Consider the following 24,529-nt stretch of genomic DNA (forward strand, 5'->3'; position numbering starts at 1 on the left):
CTAAACTACCTAGGACCCAAACATGCAATAAATGAACTCCAGCCTTGGGCTTTGGATTGGAGTCACAGTCATTTAAATCTTATGGATCTTTTTCAGATATAGCACTTGGTTGAAAAGAAAAATAAAAATAGACTTTATAGAAAAGCATGGCATGAACTTATATTAAAAAACAGGTTTCTACGTTTGTCTAGCCTAGTGACTATCAGTTACACAGCAGAGAAAATAGTTCCTAAGGAGCATGCTTCCCTACATAAGAAAACACACTCAAACCAATCCACAGTGGGTCTGAAAATCAGGAGAACACAACATTTCTCTCCATCAGCCCCATTTGAAGATAACAGCCCAGATTTCTCAAAGACTTTGATAAAGACAGCCAGGCAGAGGTAGAGAAGCCGATGGTACGAGGTCCCAGGCTCTCTACCAGCACAGCCCCGCGCACAGGGGCTCAGCACCCAAGCTGTGCCAGCGCAGAGACCATTGCTGCTTGCAGGGTCCAGACCACCCCGCTCAGCCCCCACAAGTAACTCACCCGCTCAGACGAGACTTCCCCATAGCAGAGAGCCTCCAGAACCAAGGAGATGATGCCGGGGCAAGCAGAAGCTGCAGCCAAAATTCCTGATGTGCACATGAACAGGACAGCAAGCCTTTCAACTGCCCAGCTCTGCCTGGTATTTGGATTCCTCTATCTGGCTCACTGATACAACCTAAACATGCACACCCTATTACGAGGCTAGCCTGTGCTGTGAAGAAGCAGGGACAGCCTAAAACATGTGGAGGAAGGTACTATTTTGCAACAAGGTTCCCACATCCCCCATCAAAGCCTTTCACAGGGATGAACCCTTCCTCTAATGCACCGAGATTGTTCCTTTTGAACTTCTGATGGGGTTTTATTTCTGATTCGAGAACAAGCTTGCGCATTGATTAGCAAAAGAAGGGAAAATCACCTTTGAAATTGTTCTTTTGAAGATATTATCTTCCAGCTCCATGTAAATATCTAATGAATTTGGAAAATATTTTCAACTTCAGTCAAGTAGCTGGATGTAATTTTAACAGAAGTGAAAGTCTCTGATCTGATACTACCGAGTGCTGTAGAGATTTGGATGAGTGGGTAAGCACGCTAGTCCACGTGGAATCTGCAATAGTTACTTTTTGAGGAAATTAGCAGATCAAAATTAATTTTGTATTTATATAACTGCAAAAAAGATTTTACTTCAAGTACTTACTTCTATAAATTACACTCATAACATCATTATCTGATTAAGTGCAGTGCGTGTTGTCAAATTCGGGAAGCGATACATTCTCACATTAACTGAGCATATATTTATAGACAACTTTTGTGACTCTTCAAATTTTTAATGCATACAATAGGAACAGAGGCTGATAACTGGATAAGTGGCTCTAAAAAAATTTCTAAGGATGTTTTGATGAGTTGAATTTAAGAGCATGTTACAACCAAGCCTCAAAAACGCCAGGGAAAAAAAAACAGAACAAGAAGCTCCCATGGCCACAAGAAGAGACTGTAAGCACTTCAGAGCATTGTCTGTGTAGAGACAAACCAGTGAGAAGAGGAAGCCTTAACCCCACTTGTCAGAGAATTCAATCCCTGGATATCCCTGCGAGGCGACCCAAGCCCATCAAACCACCCCGTAGTGTCACACAGTGCCACTTTGGAGAAGCACTCACTGCTGAGTTCTGCCTGCTCCCACAGAATCAATGGCAAGGCTCCTACCGGCTTCACGGTGAGCCCACAATGAGCCTGGAGAAGGCAATGGGAAGAGCTCTGTAAGGTCTGCCCCGTAACACACACGGTGAGAAAGCAATTTCGCTCGCGCCGTTTGTCTGAACAGAGCATTGTCGTGCTTTGAGCACACCTATTTCCCAATGAGCTACAGTGGTTGTTAGAGCATCAGCCCAATCTGCCACCGCATAATAAAGTCAACACATTAGAGTTTAATTGGATGGAGTCATTTACACAGTAATAACAAGGATTAAGACACAGAACACAACAACTCATTTTCTTAAATCTATAACCAGCTGGTTTCACTGCAGGAGTAAAGAGTACTTGCCTCACTCACCTCCTATTAGTTGACATGTTTTGCCAGGTACTGTAAGAAATGTTTAACAAAAAAACACCATTTTCAGAGACTGAGGCATTCAGCCACGCAGCTGCTCGCAGGGAAGTCCATTAGCACATGAGTGCAGAGCATCTCCTCCAACTTTTACAGAGCTGTGAGACTTCCAGACAGCAACAATCCAAAAGACACATGAACTCCTTTTGTTCTCATGTACTGCCCTCAGCTGAATGCTCCTAGAAAACTTTGGGGCCATTACCTTGTGGCCTAGGACCATGACCCATGTCTCCTGCAGGATGCGGCTGTCAGCCACAGACAAGGATAAATCTGTTGGAGATGATTTTCCCCACCCCAAGTTTCACTCTCCAAGTAATGCAACAGCAGCCAAAGGCAAAGCTACCCTCACTGCGAGGTTTTAAGAGTTTCACAGGACCTCAGTCCTCAAAGCCTCTTATCACAAGCTCCAAGGCAGTGAGCTGCTCCAGAACACCTCCATACGTTTCAAAGGCTTGGGTCAAACTTCTCATTTCTCTATCATTTTTACTAATCTCTCAGTTTCAGTAGTTTCAAAGGGAGGAGGAGACGAGGCTGAATTTTGCTGCCTCTCGGCATGCCCAAGGCCATGGCTCCGGGCAGACAGCAGCCTCCTCCTCCAGCAGCAGCAGCAGGTGCTACAGCAGTCTCCCCCCAGCGCTGCCTCCCCATCCTCTGCAGCACAGGAAAATGGAAAATACAGCTGAACAGATAAGCATGGCTTGCTGGTGGGCCAAACTGCTGTTCTCAGAGTGGCATTTCGTATTGTTTGATATTCTTGAGGTACTGAGCTGGCTGGCATGAGGTGGTATCAGACACCAGCATCCCCAAGGCTCACAGCTGACAGCCAGGCACCGGTAAGAGCAAAGCTCTCCCCAGCACGTCTGCGAGCAGCTATGAAGCTGAAGCAGTGACAGCGTGGTGCTTATTTGCCAAAATACAGCTCAATTCAGTAAGCTGACAGAGATGAGGGCTGTACTATGATGTTTTGAGGGATAACGTAAGAAGAGAAAATTAAATGTAACTGGAAGAGATTAATTACTCACTGCAAGCTATTTGCCAAATTAACTCTCAGTTTTTCTTTTAATACAGTTGCTGGTTGGATATTATTCAAAATGAAGCCTTATAACCTTTTAACCAAATATTACTAAATCACCTCTGCTGGCTTGATTAGCACTAATCAGACAAAACATTTGACTGGATAAACATTTTTCTCATGTTTTCCCTTCACTAGCAAACATGTCCTGGTGGTGCCGCTTCTGCCAGAGCCCCAAGCACAGAAGGCTGAAACCTGGAACTGCGCTCCAGTAACACCTCACCAATAAAGCTAAGTGTAATGGATGGCTTTGGAAAACAATTCTTTGAAGTTTGGCAAATATGATTCGTTTCCAAATCAAACGGGTATTTCCATAAATTCTTCACCATAATTCATCTGAAGCTGGTAATTATGTTTCTTCCCCACTCCAATGTTTGCTGAAAGGCTTCATTCCCAGCACTGGGAAATACTGCTTCACAGAACAGGCAGTACAAAGCAGATAACCTAATGTGAGAATATCTATGTCCAGAGATCATCTCTCCGCTTATCTGCCATGTGGTTCAGGACAAACCAGTCAGGCTAATCCCCAAATCTCTTTTCTCTGAAGAGCTCTGTATTGCAGCTGTCTAGAAAAATGGAATTGAAAAAAAAGAAAAAACTCCAAGTTCTGTGTTATTTTGACATTTCCAGAAAGAAAACGACATTTCTCCAGGAAAGAAAATATCTTCCCAGGCAAGCATCTTCCAGCTGCAATACATTCCTGCAAGCAGCCCATGCAGCCCAGGTCAGCTCCGAGCGCCTGCCAGGTCCCAGCTCGGAGCCGCAGCCGGGCGAGCTTCCAGCACAGCCTGCCCTGCCTTGAAAAATGAATCCAATTCAGCATGTTTCCGTGAAGCGTTTCGCTTATGACAAATTGGCATATTCTGATGGAGAAGCGAGCCTTCAAAAAACTTCTAAATAGCTTCACTCGGTGTGATTTCGCTACACAAATAGATCTTGACAGTGTTTATTGTCATCCACCAGGACTCCATTAGAAGAATGGAAATTCATCACAAGCCGCCTCTTGTAAAAGGTTGCTGTCATATAAAGTTTCTTCTTCATGTATAATTGTATTTTTTCCACTCCTGTTTCTCCTCAAGACTTATTTTACACATTATTCTATTGCATTATTTGTCCCCGAGTAATCTGTTCAGTTACTTTTGGGGGGGGGTAAAAACTCATCAGATAGACTGGGCTAAATGTAGGCTTCTAGCCTGTTTAACGCTACTGATTTTGAAACAAATATATTCAAATGCTTTTTTTGGGAGTAAATCTATCTATAAGTGATATTCAGGATGCTTTTATCTATATGTTTAATTTCCATAAACACATGTTAACAATATTCTCCTAACTTCACTGAAGCAATTGGTGGTAAATACACAATACTAGGCCAAGGCCAAGGCAAGAAAATGCTTCAAACCAACCGCTCCTATTGCATTGCCTGAACCCTTGAAAAGCCCCGTCACCTCCCCAAACCAAGGGTCCTCCCCCCCCCAACGGTGCTGAGGTCCCTTAGCATCACACCCCCTGACAGAGCCTCAGCCACAGCAGTGGGGAAAGGCAGCTCCAGGTGTTTCCAGTAGGTGCCTGACCCACCTCCAACAACCACTTCTCCCCAGCACCCCCCTCTTGCCCCCCAGATTCCAGCTCACCCTGGAGCTCTGCACATCAAATTCAGGTAAAGAACAGTGCTGGGACACTGCACAGAGATTTGTCTTTGAATCAGGATTTGGAAACTGCTGCTGCATGCACAGCAGGTCAGTATTTTAAAACGTGACTTAGACACGTGATATTGGATTTCCAAGCTAAGAAAAATTAAGACCTAATTTTAAAATTGAGAACAACTTTCTAACAAGCCTAGCACCGATAGCTTCAATAGCAAAGTAGGACTTTTTTTTCCTGCTTTGAATTATAATAGAAAAACTGAAATATGCTTAGAAGCAAATGTTATATTATATACCTTCTCCATTTGTTGAGAAACCATAGTAAAGTCCTAACAGTGACAGCAAACATCACAGACTAGTTAAGCCAAATTGCCTCAAGGTAACTCAAAAAAACCCCTTAGGACAAAAATTAGAACGATCAAGTTATATCCCACTCATTGTCTACATCTAAATCCATGTAAAAAAATTAATCTCCAGTTCAGAGAAAGTCTATGAAGTTTGCGAAGTACTTCTCTCTCTAAATTCTTTAAGAAAATCTATCAACACTCAGAATTAGCAGTTAAAGTAAATTCATTTAGGTTTCCCAGAGGTAGTTGCAAAGTGGTATTACCTTCCAAACTAACAGAATGCCTTTGATATCAATTACCGCCTTTACCACCCCGGCACTGCAGAAGAGGCTCAAATGATGGCAGGGAGCCAGTTAGGACCCCCAGGGTGCCAGCACTCTGGGTGTACAGTGTGATAGTCATTACCCACAGACGTTTTAGTTTTTCAACATTTACACTGAATGCCTAAAGTCAGGCAGGAATTACCCAGACCAAAGCACTGCAGTAGCTTTTATTGAAGTTACAGGGCGCTTCCGTGAAGCCCACCTTGGTCTCTGATAGCTTCGTGTGCATGGGTAGAGGAACAGCAAGAAACGGGCAAACCTGTTCTTATGATTTCTCACTCCAAAGAACCTTCCCTATTTCACTGTATACCGTGAAATTAGAGGGAAAAATTACCCAGGATGTTTATTTTTAAAAGAAAGCCCACATTCCAATGGTATGAGGAAGCCTTGGGTCCAATTTGTGTCTTGAAATACAGCTGAGAGTAATAGATTAGATGTTTTTGTAATTATGAACAAAATATCTTGTCAAAGAACAGTGAGAAAGTAATACACTGTACAATTCAACAGAAAAAAAAATCTTTCTCCGGTATTACCTCTGAGTTACCAGGGATAAATCCTCCCTGGCAGGAATGATTTGGTATCATTCATTTTGTACTGAATTTTCCCAGAGGAAGAGGATTTTGTTTTAGCTCCCTGTATATTCCTTGACAGAGCCTTCACTGGGGCTTACCTGCAATGACTTCACTTCCTTTAAGGAGCCAGATAAGGCAGATAACATGATTTTACTTCTCTGCTGTTGAGAGAGTGGAAGCCAAGGAGCAGACTCGAAAAGTTGCTTTCTTCCCTCGCCATAGCCTTAAGCACAAGCACCACAGCAGCTTGTACATCCCACAGTGGCACACACCGATGGAGAAGCAGTCCAGGCCAACTTGCCTGCCCAGCGTTAACCCCACGCTGCACCCAGCATGACACCAGGAGTGCACAGCAGCTGGCTTGGGCTGAGCAGGCACAGCCACACAGCCTTCTGCAGGCTGCAAAGGCACCAGGGCAACCTCAAGCTGTTTTTCTTCCAGCACTTGCTGAAAACAGTTGGAGCAAACTTGGCATCAAGCATTCACCCCATCAGAGACCAGAAAGGGAAAATCTTGTTTCTCTAGAGCATCATCTGCTGCTCAGAGACTGTGTTGCTCTTACTCACTTGTTATTCCCCAATGCTGTCACTGCTGCTGTAACATCAATCACTCCTCCCTGCAAACCAAGTATTCCTGCACATTTCTTTCATTACCCCTCCAAACGAAAGCACCAAAGTATATACGAGTTGAGATTAGGCTGAGTATGCTCTGGTTTTGATTACAAGTATTGTGAAGGTTGTAGTGAGATCCAGCATTTCCCTCACCCTTGCTTATCTGGTTGATAGCTTCAACATGGCACAGACAGGCTGCTAGATGACCTGATCCTGGTGGTAATGGAAAATCAGATACTGCCTGTTTCTAAGGGTCTAAATAAAGACATTAAATAAAGACATGCCTCCTGGGCTTCTCGTCTGCTCTCAGTTACTGATGAAAGACCAAGCAGCTACTACAACCAAGTCAACCTCTTCCTAGCTAAGAGTCACCTAAAGACTCGGTCTTCCTTTGCAAGAGGAGGTGCCAAGTAACAAACACCTGTGCCTCAGCATCTTACAAAGAGACTGTACTAACTGCATTAGGAGTGGCCCTGAAGAAACTGGCAGCTCGTGCGTTAAGCAGTACAAGCCTGTTTCTTGCAGGTTCCCAAATGACTCAAAGATGTTGGTTTTTACCAGACAAAGCCCTAAATTACCCTTGCACCTCTCCATTCCCTATCATAACTGCTGGGGCTGTAGTCAAGCTCGTGAGCTTTGTTAGCTTATAAAATATATATATATTCTTTAGAGCCCTTGGCCTTTGAAATTCATATTTACCCAGTCCCCTATGAACCAGAGACCAAAAATTTTGGGAATTACTTCAGTGCACGTGCTTGTGGTAGGTTACTTGATTTGGGGTAGAAAAGAACTGATAAAGATCTGCTATATATTGGATTCCAGAGATCTCCCAAGACATGAGAAACCTTTAATAAAATAATCCAAGTAAATGACTAAAATGTTGATCTTGTCTGACAAGGCCAAAATAACACAGAAGGTTCTCTACCCCCAGTGCACATCAAATAGGCAAATTACTAAAGCAAAATGCTACAGTTAAATGTTTACTTCTGTGTCTTTCACACCAATATCATTTAGCTCCTGATATTCTGCAAGCATTTTTGCCAGCTGCTGCTACACAGGGACATGCATTATTTATGCACTGGGCATACTTCTAAAAGGGAAGATCTTTGCCATGCCCAAGTCCCTGAACAACCTACGAAAGCGCTGGCTCACACAGAGGAGCCCTAACACGAGCCCTGCAGAGGCTCTTCCCAGGCCACTCTCCTGGGAACTGCAACCCAGGGGTGTGCCAGGAATGCAGCTGCTGGAAAGGTCGCGTCAGGAGCAAGTGGCTTTGTGCAGCTCTGCTGTTGGCATACAGCGATGGCTCACATCACACAGCCCCAGAGCAGTGAACGATCAGAGGGTGCCAGAGCAGTCAAAGCCATATGAATCCCTCTGTCCCCGGGCTGCACCCTTGGTACTCTGCCTCCTGCATGCCACCAAATCCTGCCTAGGGTTTGCTAAATACCTTGAAGTAATGCAGGATAAGTGCTGCAGAATGAGGGGTGTTGTAATGCCGTGCATATCTCACACAGAAGAGACACAATCCCTATTAGTCACCTAACACAGCTGAGGCTGACATGAAAACTGATTTCTTTCACTCACCCTCACAAGCGAAGTGCTGCTTAACCTAGCGTCACATGGAGGACCTGTGGGTGTTTCCACAGTACCTGGTCCTCAGCCTGGGCCCCTTGTGCTGGGTGCTGTGCAAATAGAGACCAAAACCGTGCTCCCTTCCCAAACAGCAAACACAAAATACAGCAAAGAGCAGTGGGGATGCAGTAATGCAAATGGAGTTGAGTATGCCACTGAGAAGGTCTTACCTTATTTCACAAGAATGCAAGTCAATATAGATCACAGCCTTTAGCTGAAGAACAGGATGATGCTGAGGAAAACCCTCTTTCACAGACAAACAGCTACAGGCACGCTGATTGTCTCACACCTGGCCAAGTTTCATCTGAGGGATGGGATCGGCACAGGTCAGGGTACCCAGGGGTAGCAAGGTCAGTCCAAAGCCAGACCTGGCACATCTGGAAGCAGGGAGGGGGTTAGGTGGGTCTGCCGGATGCACCACCAGTCGTGTAACCAAAGCGCCACGTCACTGGTTAGGTAACAAAGGCAGGGTTCGGCCTTGCAGTCCTTCTCCCTGACCTCAAGCTCCTGTTCATCTGGAGCGCAATAAATAAGACTTCCACTTAGTTTCAGTTTAATAAATGAGACTGGGCAGGACTTACCCCTTTCAGGCCAGCTGACAACCATCAGTGTTTTTTCATGTTTCAGACTCCCTGGACTGACACTGTTTGTGATCTTGTTTGTGAGCGTGTCAGTACATGTTTTTATTGCAGTAGTTTTATTTGTTGTATTCCTTAATTAGGATTCTCAAACTTTTTGTGAAATCACTCCTTTTAAACACTTGTTTTCCTCAGTTGCTTTTGGCCCCCATTACGGATGAAAGAGAGAGGGTTATCAACTATTATGTGACTTTACATAAAATTAAATGCAACACAAGTTCAAAATAATAGAAAGGCCAACTACATAGCCATAGCTTGTTTCTCATTAGCCTGTTGGAATTTCAGTTAAAACTTCTGGCAGCAAGTTATCTCACTTGCTTTTGTGAAAAATAAAATGCTAACCATCTTTGCAGAGAGCCAACTGGAACAATATATCAAAGATGCAAGTCATAGTGCCTTCAGGATATACTGCTTCTCAAAAGGCCTTCGCTCAATTAATCAGACATAAAGAGTTTGGCAGTATCACCATCTGTATGTTGGTGTCAAGGACATCACCCATGTGTCACTCCTGTAATCAACCCAATTTGCCAAGCTCCCAAGTTCCTTGCTGCAGCCTTTAGTCTTTGAGATGGAAATAAAGCCCCGTTGTTAATCACGAGGATAATGGATTTTGCTGTAATTGACAGTGACAGAAGCAAAAAAGTATATTGCCTTGGGTAAACAATGAACTAGCAAAAGCCTCAGCAGCAGCCAGCTATGATCTCTATTTCTGAAATAGAAAAAAAAAGTGCAGAAATAATGCTGAAACTAAGCATCAGTGTTTCTTAAGGCACTTGATTTCATAGGTAATTTTATCCAGAGCAACGGGGGACTCAGATATGTCAGGAAGCCTCAGAATATAGGTAGAGCAGGATGCTCTGGGAAATACCCTGTGCAGTGTTGGCCCAAACTTGTGGACCTGCAGGAGACCACTCCTGTCTCAAAAAGTGAGATTCTCCCACAGAAAAAGGTGGGAGCACAGGGGTATTGCTCTCCTGGTACCGTGGTTTTCACCAGGACCGTGGTGAAAAGCAGGTTAAAGCACCACCGCCAGACCCTTCTCACCAGAAGTCAGCATTTGGAGTACTCAGCTACACAACACATTAGTATTTTATCATAACTCTGGGTATTAAAGCAATTACAGAAACGTAAGGGGAAAACGTTCTGTGAAAGTTGTATTACTCAGGGCTATAACAATGATTGAAACCCGTGCTATTTAATTTGTAAATGCTGAGAAGTATGAAACATTTAGTGCGTACCACATGATGCAGAAACAAACAGTCCAAAAGCAGTGAAGGCCAGGGTTTACATGAAAACTTTCTAGAAAAAAAGCTTAATAACAGTAATTTTTATTTGCACCCTGCTGTCACTCCAGTGGGCGCAGTGCAACAGCAGATGTCCGTTCTGACATCAATCCCTACTTAAAGAGTATTAAAAAAACGTTCCAGAAAAACACACTAATTTCAGAGCTATCAGCTCCGTGGTTGTGGATCACAGATTTAAAGGGCTACCAGGAGAACAAGACAGGAAGCTGCTACTTTGAGGAGATCACACACTCACATTTAGCAATGTAATACAGGAATCAAAAGGCAGGATGCACACGGTAATGAATGTGGACATCCAGCCTTATCGTCAGCCTGGGAGCCAGAGCAAGTACTTGTGCTTCCAGACAACCTCTCCCTCTGTAAGCTTGCCATACAGCCTCATCGCACCATAAAAACAAGGCCCTGCATTTACCCTGTGGGTACCCGAGGACTTCACTTACTTCAGCTTCTCTGGGCACCTGCAGGAGGCAAAAGATTTCACACTCATTTTACAGCGGAACAAATGGAATAATAATGAAAATAAGCAACTTGCTAAAGGACACTTCACCACACTTCAGCAAATGAGTGAATTTGCTGGAGGAGGGCTGGCACCCCTACATGCCATACCGCAGCTCCTTAAGATACCGAGGGTACAGTAAACGAAGAGCCCCGTTACTTGCAGGAAAAAAGTTTCTGGACACTACTGGGTTTCAGCAGCAGGTAACAGAGCTAGACATAGGACAAGTCACTGGTTATTTTGTTACATCCATCAAGGCATTTCTGCAAAAACATTGCACAAACAGATCTAACATACAAAGCAATATTAACAGACATCATTAGTACTCTAACTACCAGCCTATTACCACTCAAATTCCTGAATCTTCCACATTTAAGAGGTTCTCTATAACAAATGTAAGAAGTTTTACAGTTCTAACCTTTTCTATGCTTGCTTTTTTTCCCCTTTAGCTGTTCCCATCAGGAGCACTGTGGGCACCGTTTGCAGCCCTGATGCTGCAAAGTGCTGGTGCTCACCTCCCAACGCTCAGCGCATCTCATCGCCGATCCAGCGACTCACAAGCTGTCCTTATATACGCCATAGGTACAATATGAATTCTGAGAACCTGCTGTCGAACAGCATTATAAAAATCCTTTAGAGCCAAGTTCTTTAAACATTTATGGCTAACTGCTATGTGAGTCAATTGCACTGTTTATATTACCAAATGTCATATCTAATTCCCTGTTATGAGCCCTTGAAATAAAATTATGTGATAATTACACAATCTGTTTGAAACCTGACAAATATACCCCCAGTACAAATGATTTATGAAGATAATGCGTTGCTATAGCATAATGGTACTTCTTAATGGAAGCAGTAAAGCTGTTTCCCATGCTCCGATAACCACGGTGATTTCTTACACAACTACTGATTAAGCAATAGATAATGTAGGCATTTCAGGAACCATACACACCACAGATTTGTTCCAGGCTGTTCAAAAGTTATAGCCTGTCTATCTAACTGGCCTGTTAGCAAGGTATGAGCTTCATTTGGGCTGTTTCCCTTGCTCCTACCCAATTTAGCGCCACTGCAAGAGATTTATGTTGGGAGTAATGCATGGTTTGGTCTCTTTTTGTAAGAACCACTGCTAATCAGCACATTAATCGCTTGGCTGGTGTGGTGCGAGATGTTAGTGGTGCCTAGCCTGGGCTCCTGCGAGGGACTCTGGATTAGTAACTGGCGAGGTTGCAACTCACACCTGAGAAAGACTGGAATGCTTTCTGCGGCTGATTAGCTAGCTCTGATGAGCGAGCCCTGCTGCTCCGAGGTCACAACTAGTGACAGTAATTAAGGCACCGGCAGCAAAGTGCAGCACAGGGGCACCTTCTGTGTGCCTTCCCTTTGGTTTCCAACTGTGTCCTCTCCCTCCCAACAACTCCGCCCTTTCACAGGGAACAAGGCAACACACAAAACACCTCCACCTAACCCCTCAGGACAGACCTCCTCCCCAGCATGTCTCCAGTTATTCTGGCTTTTCAGGACACTCCACCAGCCCTTTTCAGCTGCACAGATCTTTCCCCACATGCTTTCAGCAACGCATCTCAACGCAGCACTTTTGATGCCCACAAGAGCACCTGCTTTTCTGCTTTCTGGTCACCCATGCCCCCTGCACACTAGTAAGAAAAAGCTCCTTATTCCACACTGCATTCAGCCAACCTCGCGCATTGCCTTTTCCATGCCAAAACATGCCATCTGAAACAGAGATGGTAACAGGAGTGCTGAGATCGTGGCATCAAGCAGCAGTATATGTTGGTATGTATTCACCTGCAGTAAGTAAAAACGTTACTGAAGCAGAGCTGACTCCTAGGAGTTAGACATGTCTGGGCTAACACCCTTAAAGAGAGATTTCTTTTTGCTTTGCTCTAAGTACTATTACTTACAGATGTGGTAAACCTACATTAGCAAAACGTCACACTTGTGTACACCTGGACAAAACTTCACCAATCTGTCTGCTGGTAAAAATTGTGTGCAAGACCTCAACTTCTACTACTGCAAGAAAAAAAAGACTTCAATAGAGGTAAGGAGCAGGATGAGCAGCTTATATAAACACCTTATAACAAAACAGAATGAGAAGCTGGGAAGTTGCTCAAGAGAAGTGACTCAATACTCTTTTCCCAGTTTAAAATCAGCCCTACCAACTATATATTACATTATTTTCCTACTCCTTTTCCCACCAAAGGAGAATATAAGCCTCTTCTCCACTGTTTCAGCCGCATTATAATTTGTATGTATGGCAGATGATCAAATTAATTGTTTCTGGGTTCAAATCTAATATTGGTAAGATGTTAACAATTTAAATGAGACCCTCAATTTTCTACACATTTCTGCAGAGAGTTTAGTAATTGCTTTAGCTTTGTTCATTCTGCCAGTCCATGCTTCGTAACACTGATTCCATTAATGAGCAGCTAAACATGACTGCCCTGCTGATGATTTGTCCCTGTGCTACCTATGAAATGTCATTTGAAACGGCCTAAACTCAGTAAAAGGGCACTGAAAACATTTTAAGTGGCAGCACTTTGTTTTATTCCAAATTGCCATGTGCAGCAGAAAAAATGCATTTTTATACAGCTGTATATAAAAAGACATCCAAAAGTGATTGATGCACATTGTAAAATCATACCTGTGGTAAAGAAGGGTGAAAAACCTAACTATGACAATTAGTGTTTAATTATCTTAAATGTTTATTCTTTGAGTACATCACTGCAGTAACTAGGGTCTATTTAAGAAGGAACTCTAACCTGCCTTACCTCTCCCTTTTTTCAGGAGTACTGGACCTGTAGAGAATGATCATTTAATATTTCAGAACCAATGTCAAGTGGACTTAGAAAAAGGAAGAGGCTTAAGATAGATCTTTCAGACGCACAAAAGCCATTATTTGCTTACAAGGGACAGCACAAAGGGAAGCAGACAGATTCACTTGTATGGCTGAAAAACTTGTCTACAATAGGAAAAAATGGTGATTGGCATGGGGAAAAACACCTGTGCTATTCTCAAAAACATCAGCATCCTTTCAGTTAGCCTAAGTTGCATCATTTTTTCTTGTTAGCAATACAGCTATTAGAGACATACACAGATTTTCAAGTGGCAACTTGTTCACCTTTCCTATAAATGATGTTATGAGATTAAAGTAACAGGACAATCCCATTAGACAATTTACCGTACAAAATTCACTCAACCAGCAGCTATCATAACAAAGATTAGTGCATCAGCACCTTGTGAAATACATTAATAACACCTTCATATTTGCAAAGTGTATTTGAGTAGTTGCAGAATTTAGACATTTTAATACATCAAAACAATTCATCTTCAGAAGAAATGGATGGTTGTAGATACAATAGAAAAAAGCAAGCCCTATAGGTTACAGATACACTTGAACTGATCTGTTAAGAAGCAATTATGCAGAGATCAACGCCTAGGTATTTCTTGCTAAAATGAAAAGCAAATTTGTAGAGGATTTAGATACTGTTTCTCAAAGGTCTCACCAACACCTTCACCCATGAAGTACTTTCCTCTAGAACATTTTTCTTTCTCCTAATATATAGGGTACTTAAAGGACATACAGCTCACCTGTTTTTACTGACATATCTTTACTGCAATACTTCCTTTGGTGCTAACTCTCAGAGGTCTCTGCCTCCCCTGAGAGCTCCCCCTCATGGCATGTCTGTACTTCCAACAAGAGGGGACAGCACCACCCTGGTCATTTCTAATTAGGGTAGATAGTTGGATTGCCAATTTCGTGATGTTTATTTTAAATTGGATTTAAGTCTTTCCTAAACTTGTCTCATCTGAAAGCAAGACTGGTAAAAACAATGTTTCTTCATCAGTGGCAATATTTTCCTGTCTGGTTAGCTGAGATTTCCAGCCGTCTCCATGCTTTTAAGTGGCGGAGAAGCATTGGCTAAGAGAACAGACTAGTATTACGGATACGTTTCTTGCTATTTTGACAAAAATGTACCCATATTCATCTAAGCCTCCCAGATGTTTTGTTACCTCGGTTTGTACACGCTCAGAACTTGGCAGCTAAAGCCCCCAGCTGGGACGGCCGGAGGGGAGCCAGGCATCCCGCAGCCATCCTGCCCGGCAGCCAGGGAGGAGCGACAGCAGCAGCAGCATCAGGAGGAGCTCGGTACTGTGGGCCAGGACCCTGTCAGCTAGAAACACTCCCCCAGACAAGGGAACACTTACCTAGCTACACTGCACAAATCAATTCACTGAAATTCTGGGAAGGTTAGATTGATTGCACTGGGGTTTGCTTCCAACATCTCCCCTGCTACCGACTGAGGTTAGATCTCTTCATATAAGAGGTTGACTCTTTCAGCACTCTGTTGCCTGCAGATGACTGAGAAGCCTACTAACACCACTGGAAACAGCTATAAGAACATTTTTAGCAGGAGCAAAACAAGATTCTTTTTCCCTGAACTTTGTTCAATTTTGGTTGAAGCACTTCTAAAAAAAAGTCTTGTGTAAAGGACTGGTAGTTGGACAAAGTTATAAGCAAGAAAAAGCATGGTCCTCAGGAAAGAAACAAACATACAGCCAGGAACTGTTACCTGCACTGCCAATAATGCCAAAGGAGGGATTAGTCTTAGAAAGATCAGCACAATGCTGTCCTCATGAATAATTTTAAGGTGATTGTTTAAATTAGAAATACAACAGGTATTAGACACTAATCAGTTGTGCAAAGTAACTACATTAGTTCTGTGCAATGTAATTGCAAATTAGTATAACAGGCGTTGAAGTAGGGGTGGGAGATAGGAGTAACAAGGGTAGAAGCCTGCAGGTGAACTTTATGAATTTTAGAAGGTAGAAATATGAACTATTCTTAGGTCTTACTGGATATGTAACCATGCCATGGCTAAGCAGAGGTGCCAGAGTGCAGCAGAATTGGTGGTGCAGACCATCCAGCAGCTGCCAGTTCTCTGCAACATGGCAGAGAGCAACTTCAAAAATGCAAACAGATTTTGTAAGGCGCTATGTAATAATACAGGAATAAAGTTCACTGGCATTTTAAAATGTTCTCAGGTGTGAGAAGGCAACTGCAAGGAGCCTCAGACAAATTTGTTCAACTTCTGACTGCCCACACTCCTCTCCACTATCCTTCAAGCACACACACACACTGGAGATCTCCCACCTCACCCTGGCCTGGCTTGCTCCTCTCCCAGGAGAGGAGGCCACTGCAACCCATCTTCAGGACGAGGCAGGTCCACCAGGGAGGTCAGTTGTCACTGACACAGCCAAACTTTAGCACTCGTTTCTAATTACATCCTAAATACCTGGGTTAACAGCACTCGGACCTACAGAGTAGAAACACTTTAACTGAAAGTTGGTAAAGAAGATAGCTTAAAGGTACATCTCATTAGGTAAGCCACTTTACCTAATGAAAAAAATAGGAAGGAGAACCTATGAAATTTTTCAGCTTCAGCACATCACAAATTTCAACTCCAACCAGGCTGTAAACCATGACAAACCTGAGGAAAACAATGTAGTGAAACTACCAAATGGTCCTTAAAAAAGTGGGGGGGGGGGGGGGGGGGGGGGGAGTATTTCAGCAGTTTTAAACTTCAGACACTTATTTTTAAATGAGAATTGCTTTTTACTTTGTCTGGTGGAGAATATCATCAACAGACAGAAGAGGCAATGCATACAACTCCAGAAGTTCTATGAAACCCAAAGCAGTGAAAAATTGCTTTTTCATCCTTCCCCATGTCCCAGAACACAAAACGCTCCTCTATTTCACATCTTTCCCTTCTCATCTGAAAGATCATCAGTCTACCTAGAGGTTCGTAGAGCATTCAAAAGTGTTTTGATGGGAGACCTTCTTGACTTTTGATGGATACTTCCCTTCCGATCACTCCCTTTCTCCAGTTGCAATTCAGCTGAGGCTGCATTTGGTCCAAGATATTGTTTATTGTTCAGCAGCACATCACTTGACAACAGGTGAGATACTGACTACTGACTGACACCAAATGCAGTCCCATCCTCTGCTGTTAGGCATGCAGCCTGCATCAGCCACTTTGGGAGTAACACAGAAGGCAGTACAGAAAGGGTGCTATTGCATTGCAGAGGATCTTAACTGTCATTTACATCATGTTTAGAAATGAAACATGAATCAAAACAAGTCCGAACGCACAGCTCCTCACAAGAGACCAGTTTATAGCTACAAGAATAGTTTAGGATTGTTTTCTGAAGGACTGAAAAGCATGCTCGGTATTGAGGGATCTTCCTGAAAATTTCTGCTCAAGCCATGCTGAGATTCAAAGTCTGAAAAATTTCAGGAAAAAATACTATGTGCAAAAAGAATGTTGAAGTCAGCCACTTTTTTTCTGTCATGTGTGGATCAACCATATCTGTAAGACAATGTTCTCATAACACCATAAGCAGCAGAATCAAAAAAAGTCACACTAAGATTAAGGTTAAGATTAGTTAAAATTGCAAGTGGCTTTTATGAAGCATCAACTTTCCTATCTCTAACACACCCGAAAAGAAAGCATACACTTAGGAGCACTGGCTGTTAGGAAGCTAGGTTTCAAGTTTTTAGCTACCCTTTCTACTCACACAGGACAGATAGGTATCGGTGTTGTGTAATGCGAGCCGAGATGTTCTGCAAGAGCTAGCTGTGTGTGCTGCACAACTCTGAATTCACAAAGCATCTTTCTGAGTGGATGAATAAAAAAAAGAATCTCTGCTCCAGGCACAGCAATGGTCAAAAAAATCCAATCAAGCAATTGGATGCCTAGAAAACGTGATAGAAAAAACTAGAACAGGAGTAACGCCCTCAGATCAATATTAACCCTTTCAAAATATAAGGCAAGGCTAAACAGCCTAGCTGCAAAGAAAGGTGCACTTCAAACTTCAATTTCCATTCTGTCTACAGAAAGACATAAAACTTACAGAAAAAAGCGCACGTTGATAGTGCCCTGACTTCAAAATCCTTTGGTCCCTTCATTACACCAATCAGTGCAAATCTAAGCAAGGAACACAAACATGAGGCTCTGTCAGCATCTGCAAGCTCTGCTCACACTCTGTCTTGCAGGCAGAACGCTATGGCTCAAGCTGTCTGAAATAGATACTGTGGACAGCAGCACAAATACTGAATTTATCAAGAGAGCAGACGCAGCGTTGAGCACATCTGTAATTGCAGTCTGCCCCTACCAGAAGCAATTCCAAGCAACCACTTCGAAACAATATTTTTCTCCCCCTCCTTTTCTATTTTAAAGAAACTCAGAGAAAGTCTCTCCAGATGACTCAGCGCTCCTCGCTGCTGCGCCCATCCAAACTGAGAAACCAGCCCACATGTGCACTGCCACCCACGCACAACTTGAAGATGCAGCAGCTGTTGCCCATGTCCCCGCTGGATGAGTAGGGTCTTCTCGATCTCTGCTGTAACACTTGGTAGATCATTTCAGAAAGAAAAGTGTTTTGCTGCAGCGATCTGGTAAACCTTTTTCCCATTGCAATCACGTTAGCATCCTGCCTTCTGGGGACCGCTGCACCCCCAAGGAAATGCCAATGCCTTCACCAGCCAGAAGGAGCTGCAGAGCTTGTCAGACTACAGATACCTAGGCCATCACTTTCATTTAAATCACAAAATAAAAGCATTTATGGCTACATTTATCAGCAGTCTCTGAAAACACAAAGACGAAATGTCAGAAGCTTTTCTTTCCTAAACTCTTCTTGGATGAATAAGCCACTTTCATTTAAGGAAGAAGCAACTTAGAGGAAAAAGTAATTTTCCTATCACACTCAGCTAGCACACAATATACATTTATCTGTTAAGATATAGTCAGGAGGGAATTTTGGTATGGGTAACTTAATCACTGTGTTATTGATAGAAAGGCAATCTTAGGCTGTTAAGGCTGAGAAGCTGCCAGACACCTGCTAAATATGAGTACGTGCTTAAACCCTACAGTACTCACAGGCAAGTAGAGGTAAGTGTTGGCTGAACTGAGGTCCTCGGTATAAAAGCATTTGAACAATGGCAGACCTTGAACACATCTATTCATTTGAGGGTAATGAAAAAAAAGTCTGATACCTTAAATTTAAAAATCTTTGCCTGTTTCCAAGCTGTGAAATTGTAATTTCGTGCATTCTGAAACTTGACTTTATCATCATGCATCTCCACATTTGCTTCTGCATAACAGCTTAAATAAGTAAATACTGCCCCACTGCATAAAATCATAACTGAAACTAAAACAGATGCTTGAAAAAAGCTCAAGATGTTTCACTGTCAATTACAAGAACTCTTAGAGAAGTAGAAAACTTAAAGAACAACGTTACCCAATACAAGAAAACTAAAGTGTAAGCTAGAATGTTATTACCAATTATAACACCTTCTATTTGAATGGCATCCTGTTTGCTGTTTTCAGCTTTATGAAACAAATTGCTGCCACAGCCCATGCAAAACTGTGACCACACTGCAGAAACTCAGACCCACAACTTCTTGTGCTGCAATTGCCACCTCATCATAGGAAAAAAAAAATCTAATTTTTTTCAGGTAAATTGTTTTGCCAATGTTATTATTTTTTAAACAAATACTTCCAGATCTTTAGACAGAAATCAATGATTACTATAATGAGTTTCAATATAGCAATTCCAATGCCAAGAAGTAATTATGGTTTATTAGATTTGCTATTTTACTGGAAATGCCCACACTGATGATAAATTGTCATACTACTCAGTCTGGATGCTAGACCACATCTAACATTAGAAGAAATGACGAATTTAATTAGACTAATTGCGACATCATGCCAGCGCTCAACAGTCCTGTCTTCATTATGATAAAATAGGAAATATTTGAAAGTTTTGACTCTATACAGCTAACAATTCAGAGTATGGTTCAAATTTTGCCAGAGATTTTTTTTTTATATGAATGTTAAGTTTTAAAGTCTTAATTGCTACCTTTCAGATATATTTTCTCCCCTGTCATTTTAACTGTGTATCTCTTGTAATTATGAACAGGTATAGTTGCTTTAAAATAATAAAGAAAAGATGTTTTCAATTAACTTCTTTTCTCGTGACTGTGGCATTTGCATCAGTGAGAAGCACTGCAGCGTGTACAAGTTCAAAACAAGCTGAGCATACCTGAAGCAGTCACTTCTTCCACAGCTTCCCTTTGTTGTAAGGCAGAGATGCGCTCGAAGGAAGAGGACAAGTGTGCGTGCTGAGGCTATCTGCCCCAGGCTCCCCACACCTCTCCAGCCATCGGTCACACTGCCCCACGGGCACACCACTCGCTCTGTTACCCGTGCCACGGGGATGCTGGCTCACAATGGGACTTTGTTACCTACTGTGCAGGTGGCTGCTGGTAGGTTTCTCTGTCCCATAGGCAACATAGACCTTTGTGACATCAGGAGGCCACTGACCACTGCCAACCAAAGACTCAGGAGAGGCACTGTTGAACGTTTGTTCAAAAGTTTTGTGTAAAATTGAGGGGGTAATATAGCCCACCATTATTTGCTTGTCCCACACAGCTGAGGCTGGCTCTGCACAGGCATCAGCACAGGCAACTTCTTTCTTCTGTGTGGGATGCAGCAAGGGTCTCCAAAAGCACGCATGCACATACCTTTATTTTTCACTTCATTTCTTCCTTCCTCCCTCAGACAGAGCTCTGTATTTCCAGGCTAAGCTCAACCTCTGCTGCTGCGCTCCTAAAGCCTGTCTGAGGGAAACTGGCTACCACCCGAGAGGGGCTGATAAACCCCGACCCTCCCCAAATCTCCTCTCACCTGTGCGGCCTCAGCAAGTCCAGGTGTTGTTGCTGGAGGAGGAAACAACCCAGCTGGGGAAGCCGTGTGTTGGGGCAGCCAGGGTGCCAGATGGCGGCAGCCATTTGGGGATAACCTGGGAAGAGACCTGAGTTAGCCACAGGTGCGGGCCTTACTTCAAAAGAAGCGCTGCTTTCCTAAACTCAGCTCCCAAAGAAAGGGGATGTCAGAGTCATTGAAGAACTGGAAAAAAAAAAAAAAAAAAAAAAAGGTGTGCAGGCTCCCTGTCTGATCTCTGTCACTGAGGTGAACGTGAGCAGTGCCAGAGCTTCTCTCATGAGAGCAGTGCCCCCCGGGAGGTCGCCAGCTCTCCTGCAGGATTTTGGTTCAAACAGAGGTTAGAATTGGACAACAAAGTGCCGACTGTTCCCCGAGCCTTCAGCCCTGCCTGGTGACAGGGATGTGACTGAGGACCACAGGCTGAGCAGGAGGAGCTATCACCTTGTGAAATCTCAGCTGAGAGTGCACTTCTCTGCTCGCCTGTAACACGCTCTTTTTTTAACTTTTGACTAAAAGTTCAAGTGTTTCTAGTAAAGTCATGCCAGGCATGCACGTCTGTGTGTGGGCAGAAGGCTCCGTGAGGAGAGGCCGCAGCTGCTCTGTGCCAGACACTGCTGGTTCCAGCTGGCTCTGCAAAGGGCCGCTGAGCCTCTCAGCCATGCTGGTGGCACCTCAGGGACAGCACAGTTAAGAAAGGGCAAAACACTCCAGAGCAGTGAGGGGTGAGGAAAAAAGTGCTGGGTACAAAACACCGGAGTATGAAGGTAGCCACCCTACACACCTCCTGACCCGCATACAGGACAGGCTGCCACCACTGCTAGCATGAGCAAGCCCTGTGTGTGCACGGTACAACTTTAGCACACCAAAATAGTGGATATCTTACTGCAAGTCATTTACTGAATTATTTACCGCATGGTGTGTTTCATACCTCCCCCTTCCCTGCTGCTGAAAGCACAACATTTAGGATTATTGGCCCACGTGCCCTTGCAATGGCATGGCAGGCCACACATTACATGCTGACGCTTCAGGGAGCCTGAGTCTTGCCTACTGTCAGCTCCCCATCTGATTTCCAGGGAATTCAATGCTGTTCAATAATGCATTTCTGAGATTAGAGGCAACAAACAGATTCTGCCATAAACCGGTCAAATTTAATCAGAAACATTAATCAGAAGGTAGCGATGGCCATGCAGACTGAAATATTTTTCTCTCAACATCTTGCGCTCAGCGGAGTTTTGCTGAATTCTCGGCCTGGTTCCCAGATCAGAGCTGATTTCCAGGCAGACCTTGCCAGGTTCCTCAGATCTAAGGCAGATCTGCCACAGGGCAGACTTCCCCTGAAAAGGGACGTTACCACCAAGTCCTGCTGGCCTTTCCAGAGCATTTGCATATCTGCCATACACCCAGGAAAATGTCCTTCCAGCTCTGCCAGTGTGAAATTACCACAAGTACTGGATGGAGTCGGGCTCTTACAGCTTCCGAATTCTTACTTGTTTCTTCTTTAAACTGACACATGCAGATATCCAGTCATTCATCTTGCTTTTCAGGTAGATGGATTCCTGGCAAACCTGCCTAACTCAAACTCTAACTTAAACCTCAGCAGGGGAAGTTCTACACCTTCCCTAGTTGTGGTTCAAATGGACAAGAGGCATGGAGAAATAAAATCCTTGCCTATGACCACTTTACCAAGGGAGAGTGATAGATCAACCAGCTTACAGCCTGGGAAGTGCTGATTTGGGCTATATTTTAGCTTACTGTGATGTATTCTGAGCTTCCCCCTAGAATCAGCAAGCCCAAAAGTACAAATTTCTTCCTAATGCCTGGGTTCTCCTTGCTGCAGCTTCAGTCCAGCACTTCTTCCTTTAGCTGTCATAGGCCTGGAAACAGTTCCTTTCTCTTTGCAGTTTTTTTCTCGAATGTATTTCAGGGCTGAGATCTTCGATCGATCCTCTCTCCTCTACAGGACACAGATGCAGTACTTCAGTCTTTGCTCATACATCTCACTGTCCATAGCTCCGAAGAGGTTTACTTCGTATTACTAAGTACAGCACCAATTACACCTGCCAAGACTTTCCCAGAGCACTGTGTAAAGACTACTTCAAACATTTTAAATGCCATGCACCTACTTACATATTGCAATATTTGCCATTTTTATTTCAGAGGAAAGGAAAGGAACAAGAGTATGATGCTCATGATTTCCTTGACAAAGCAAAACTGCTGGAAGGTAACTCAGTGTGGCTCAAATATCCTTTTTAGAAATATCTGTCACCTACTTTCCAATTTCTGTAAAAATTCCTTCTAAAATTTCAGCTCATTAAAACTCACAATTTAACTTCACATCCTGTTCTCCACAGCAGGACACTTTGCTCTCAAATTCCTTAAGGAATGGCCAAGTCTCCTGGGTACCTATTTACTATAGATTTGTTTCCCATGGAGAAATCCTACCAATTTTTGGAGGGAAGCAACGTGTGCTGTCTTGAATTCATCCTTTTTATCTTCACCCTTTTTGCCTTCCCCAGGACACTGTCCCTATCTTTTTATACAGTTACCAAAACTGCCTTTCACCATCCTGTTCTTAACAAGTCCCTTCTGCTGATCAATTCAAAGCTAGATGAGTCCACTCTGCTTTTCTGTCCAAAGTTGTCTCCAGATTACTTCAGAAACCCCATTCTGTGTTCTGGAGCAGTCTGTTCCCCCCATGAAGTCTCCCATCAGTCCCAGTTCTTCCTTTAGATGATGCTATTTGTTGTTACATGAGTTCCCATCTACCTGGCGTGCTTACCTCAGCCACTACCACCACCATGTTTATCCTTCATTCCTTTTACATTTATCCAGAGACTTTCAGTGCCTTTATCACCTCTGAGTTTCTGGATCTCAAAGAAATAATGCAGCTCCTTCCTTGGTTCCTTCCCTCTCCTTATCCCCCAGAGTAGTATGCACACCAGATTCTTAAGACTCTTATAATTCTTAAGATTCTTTTAAAAAACGGACTTCATTTTTTCTTGTCCTTCCCAGTGCTGTACCTTGACTATGTAAATTCCGATCACCACTTCTCTTCTTCTTGTATATTTGTTCAAGGATCTGTTCCTAAGTCCCAGATCTCATTTACTAGTTTGCAAAATTACAAAGATACTCTTTCCAACATTTATATTTTAAACACTATCTTGATTTTCATATCACCTTTTTTCCATAGACTGAATCACTCTAGGCTAGGTTTTATGTAAGAGGGCATGTTCTCACAAAAGTGTTGTTTGGTGAGAAGCACATAATCACAGTATTTTGGAACCAGATGAACATACTTATACACTTTTGGTTTTTGTTGTTTTTGTGTTTTGTTGTTGTTGTGTTTTGTTGTTGTTGTGTTTTGTTTTGTTGTTTTAAATATTGGTAGAACAAGAACACAAAACATTTATCTGTATGTATATAGAGAGTTTTGTGGATATATATAGATGGAGATAAATAGTTTTAATTTTATAAATAATGAAATTAGTTACTCAGAATCTATTCCCTTTAGTGCATTTTCCTTTGGTTTTATTATAAATGGCCTTCTTTTGACCAAAGTCTGGCTTCCTGGAGACATGTTTTCACTATTTGTTAGTTTTAAAAAACAAAATCCACAAATGCTGCAAAATTTCATATGCCTATCATATGACAGTTCCTTTGAATACAGGAGACCAAATCCTGTTGATCCTGTGACAACTGAACTCCCACTCAATAAAGTTACATTTTCCTTAGGGAATAATAGCATGCTTTGGTCCAGAATTGCATTTATTTTGATTTCTAGGGTTTGTTTTCTGTAGAATTTTACAGTGAGGATTATTTCCACAATGCAAAGCTACACAAGCATGTTAATCAACTCACAAGGCTTCAGAATTACAGAATATCTGCTATCCGTTGAAAGAGAATAAGAAAAAAAATTGTTTAATGCTAAGAAAAGACCATGAAACCTCAAGAATGCT

At 42.9% G+C, this 24,529-nt stretch overlaps 1 long non-coding RNA gene across 5 annotated transcripts in view; it reads right to left on the reverse strand.

Annotated features, from left to right (window-relative positions):
- The window catches only part of LOC308197964, a 70,164-nt gene extending 49,692 nt beyond the window's left edge, over positions 1-20,472 (reverse strand). For all 5 annotated transcript variants that reach the window (XR_013953478.1, XR_013953479.1, XR_013953480.1 and 2 more), the window contains exon 1: positions 20,372-20,472. This is a non-coding gene — a long non-coding RNA (uncharacterized lncRNA). The remainder of the gene's footprint in view (positions 1-20,371) is intronic.
- Between the last annotated feature and the right edge of the window lie 4,057 nt (positions 20,473-24,529).

The sequence above is a fragment of the Anser brachyrhynchus genome (genome assembly GCF_964034855.1).
Source record: "Anser brachyrhynchus genome assembly, chromosome: 7".
Classification (NCBI taxonomy): domain Eukaryota; kingdom Metazoa; phylum Chordata; class Aves; order Anseriformes; family Anatidae; genus Anser; species Anser brachyrhynchus.